This window comes from Lactuca serriola, chromosome 1 (genome assembly GCF_051521515.1).
Source record: "Lactuca serriola cultivar US96UC23 chromosome 1, Lser_US96UC23_V15, whole genome shotgun sequence".
In the NCBI taxonomy this organism is placed as follows: domain Eukaryota; kingdom Viridiplantae; phylum Streptophyta; class Magnoliopsida; order Asterales; family Asteraceae; genus Lactuca; species Lactuca serriola.
The window spans coordinates 170,234,962-170,239,864 of record NC_136408.1 but is presented as its reverse complement, the minus strand read 5'-3'; positions in this window follow the sequence as shown (position 1 = coordinate 170,239,864).

Here is a 4,903-nt window from a genome sequence, read left to right as displayed (position 1 = left end):
TAATATGCAAACTTTTATGTAAGAAAAAACTCTAAATTTCAATTTTACCAGCATAAGTTTAAAGATTTTATAAAATATATAAGTACTCATAAATTGCATAAAAAATATAAATAAATTTTCTACCAAATTTAAATACATACATAAAAAATCAAGTAGAAAAAAATTATCAGATTGATATTTTAGGTAAAATAGATCAACCAAAGAGGAAAAAGAAATATACACGAGTTTAAATTAGATAAAAGAAAAAGTAAAAATATAATTTTAACCAAATAATTACTAATGAGTTAGCTTACTTAGATTAAATTTTATGTATTATAAATTGACCTATAAATATATGTTCTGTATTATTTTTATATACGAATATGTCGGGGGCGGGTCCAGGGTCGGGGATTAAGGGTATCCCCAGCCCCACTTTTTTAATTCGGGGATTCCCCATCCCCGGTCAACTTGGGGATTCCCCAGTCAAAACGGGTACGGGTTTCGGGTTCCCCGTTGGGTATGGGGTTTTCTGCCATCCTTACCTCTACTACCATTCACACTTACTCATACTCGTCCGAAGTATTGTCTTGCAGTTTTCCAAGTCACCATACAAGAAAATCACATAGTTTAACACACCAGATAACAAAACGAAGGTTTTTATTATTTCTTGAAACTATTACATAGGTGTTCAAGTTTACTCTAAACTATGCCTCTAATAGGCTTCATCAAATGATATTGTGGCTACTGCATAACTCGAGCTTCGGATATCAATCCTCACTCTTCATTGTGTTGTCAGCTGCTTCGTTAGGGATGCTTGTTGGTTTTGGTGGTGCATTCGCTCTTGCTGCTTCACTTTTCTTTGGGCAATCCTTTGATATATGTCCCTTGTTCCTGCATTCGTAACAGAACCTCTTGATGGATGTACAAACATTCGCGTAATGCTCGTTCTTCCCACACTTAAAACAAGTCACTTCTTCGTAGCATCTCCCATAGTTCTTCAGTGGTGCCTTTGGCTTTGTAACGCCTTTTCTTTTTGGGCAGTCTTGATTAAGGTGCCCTTCCTCATTACATTCGTAACACACCCTGGTGTTGAATGTACACTCATCGGCATAATGCCCATGCTTTCCACACTTAAAACAAGTTACTTTTTCGTAGTACCTCCCATGGTGCTTCAACGGTACACCTGGCTTTGTAGCTATCATCGGGCATTCTTGCTTGAAGTGTCCCTCTTTACTACACTTAAAGCAAACTTCTTCCTCGGTTGGGCATTTGTGGGCATAGTGACCAGTCTTCCCGCATTTGAAACAGGTTACTTCCTTAGGGCATCTACCGTTGTGTTTTCTTCCATACTTGTCACACCATTTTGCTTCACCTACTCCTCCAGATTTTGAGAACATGTTGTTCTTGTTAGACCTTGAAGACCCCTCAAATTTCCTCTTCTTGCCAACATCAACCTTATTGGCGATACTACCGTTGATCACTTCATCGACAGGCTTAGCAACCTAGATGGTTGCCTCAAGAGTGGGCGTCTGGCGTACTGGCACAGTAAGTTCGTCCTTACTTTGTTGAAGTAAACGCCATGTTTCTTCCATCTGTTGATCCAGCATTATCCGCACCATTGCCTGCACTCCGGCCATCGTGATTGGCCCCGGTGCTGCTGCTACCTATGTCACATGCTCGATCACTGGTGGCTCGGGCTGCGGGTTACCGCTTCCAAATCCGCTTCTAGTGCTCACCATGTTGATCTATGCACCAAATCAGACGTTCGGTGTACCGAGGCGAGAAGTGAAGATAGGAAAGTTTTATATTCGATAGACGTATAAATCTCCCTATTACTCCGAAAAGTTAAATGCTAGTTCTAATACCGTAATTAAACGTTTAGAAACCTAAACACATAAAGTTTCCAGATCCGGTCGGCAATAGACCATATATCCGATCATAAATTTAGTGTGACAACCCGAAATTTCCATTCTGGACAAACCATATCAATTCAATAGAAGTTAGAACAGTTACAGTGAAATTCCAGACTTTTGGGTATAAGTTGGAGTATTTCAGGATTTACACTTAAGGAGATATCAGGAGAGTGGATGCACTAGGGTTTTGTGCAACACTGTTATTCCAAAACTCTATGATATTAGAGTTCATTCCGGGAATAAAATATTTTCTGCTGAAAATCCCAGGACTATATATAGAAATCTGAACCATATTCATTCATTAGTTACATTTCCAACTAGAGAAAAGCCAAATTCTCTCTCACAGATCTTCGGGTTTTCATCCCAAATCGTGAGTACTTCCATCTAGTTGTATTATATAGCTTAGATTGTGCTTAATAACATCAAAATCGGATCAAAACCTCAAGATTTGAGAGTTTACCGCCCAAGAACACTTGGAGAGTAAACTCTTTTATAAGGGCCAATGTGTGCCCAATGTCCCTCCAAGCCTTGGAACTCAACCTAGAAGCTACAATGACATGTTTAGACCACGAAATCATTAAGAAACAAAGGCTAGAAGTGAGTTCACGGCCAAGGATGTTCTTGGGCCGTGAACTCCATTTTTAGGTGTCAAAATGGCCTAAAAGCCTTCCTTAAGCCAAGAGACTAGTTTAGACATGTACCCTAATGTGTTTAGGACTAGCAAACACCATTAGAACACCAAGAGTAAGGTGTTCACGGCCCAAGAAGTTCCAGGGCCATGAACTCCAAACAATTGTGTCGAATGGTGCTATAAACTCTTCTAAAGCCTTGTACACTAGCCAAGTTTAGTTCCTAGTTGAATTAGGAACTTGAAAACACCAAAAATACCCATCCAAGGGAGATTAAGGCCGTAATCTCCATGGGATTTGGTCCCAGGGCCGTAAACTCCTAAAAGGAGTTATACGATGCCCTAAACTCTTCCATAGACCAAGCCATTAAGTAGAAATGCTTCTTAGGGTCTTGTAGAGCATCAAACACAAAATGGACATATAAGTGTGAGCTTACGGCCGTAAACTCATGAGTTTACGACCGTAAACTCCTTTGGTAGTGTCATTAGGGCCGTGAACTTCATGGTGGAGTTTTCCTTGAGCCCTACACACAATAGCTTCCCCTACAAACACTTAGATGCAATCCTAGAGGCTAATAACACTTGATAAAGGTGTTTAGCATGTCCTAGGGTGTCTTGACTTGTTTATTAGTTGTTTATAGACTAATTTGTTACATATATGTGATATTATATGTTAACTAGGATCATAGAGTGTATTCAAGACTTCACTTGACACCTAGCAATCCTACCTCTTCAGTTCATCCGTATCACCCACAACAGGTGAGTTCATACCCCCTTAATCAATGTTTTAAATTATTTTAAATACTTTAAATGGGGGGAATACAGGTAGAAAACAACATGTTATTAAATAAATCATATGTATTTATAACTGTGTTTTCATTCAGCAGATTTCACATACTACAATATGTGATGCATGAAATGGTTTTATATCTTAAAAATACCTTGATAGCAAAAGTATTATGTTTGAAATGTTTATTAGAATGACATCAAGTCATTGTTAATTATTGTTCAAAACTCTCAGATGTCTTACAAAACCATTTTTACCTTCTTGAACAAAACTATATCTATACACTTATGTTCTTTTATATGTATTGATGTTATAGTTTTCATCCTTCATTCAGTTTCCCACACTCTTGTGTAGCAAGGGTGTATAAACCTGTTTGGACAATCAATTACCTTCCAATTAACTATTATAGGGATAGTTAGGAGATATAAATAAACTGAGTGGGTCAAGTTGGGAAATCTGGTGAGTACATAGGGTTTTCAACCCACAATAATATAATTATTATGTTTAAGCATTTAAACAATCAACCCAATTACCCATCCTCATTATCTTCTTTATTCTACTCTAAGAATTCAGTTATTCCTCGTTTATTTATTCCTAAGGGCTATCCTAAGGAATAGGCACGAAATCCATCGTTGCCAAGGTTTACTCAACAGGCACTAAATCCATAGTTACCAAGGTTTATCTCGTTTATTGACAGTATTGTTTTCGAGACTTCTCTCTCAATACAGGTCAATGGGTTTTATCTCGTTTATCGACGGTATCGTTTTCGAGAATCCACTCGCAATACATGTCGATGGGTTTTTACAGTACACCGGGTGAATACATAGTTCAAAACACATACAGGTTGCGAGCCTGATAGTGTCCACTGGACTGTCTAGAATAGTCCGTGGTTGTCATCCATACTCTGCTGGATGACGGGGCCATCACTTGGGTAAAAGGCTTCTCTCATGGTTCACCTCTCACCCTTACCTCATGGTCTATATCACCTCTTTCTCATTTTATTTTTGTCACACAGAAACTATTTCATCTACCCATGTTTTACCCAACACATTTTGTAGATATAAAATACGTATACAATTTAAATAATTTAAAACATGTATGAAGATCTTTCACCCAACACAGACAGCAAGTATTCAGACAATATACACACATAACATGTAGTTTATATTAAATACTTCATATCTATGTGTAAGCTGAAAGTAACTATGCACTCGCTTCGATACTCTCAAAACAATTTTCCTTCGATAAAACCTAGTATCAATACAACTAAGGTTTTGTCTAACGATAATCGCGACAAATTAATAGTCTGACTATTATTACTATTATATAAGCGTTAAACGATACTTATATAACTCATAATAATATCCCAAATAATTATTTTAAGGACCTAATAACATTACTATAATTATTTGAAAGCTATATTAAAAATTGCGTAAACGTAGCTTACTTACAACGAATTTTAAAGAAAACTGGGCTTTGCTCGGAGCAGCGTTTTGAAACCGAAAGACCCTTTTTCTCGGGACTTCGGGAGCCTCGGGGCTTCCTTCGGGTGCTAGGGCTTCACCTAGAGTTTAGGGGACTCAAAAGGGGCTAGAG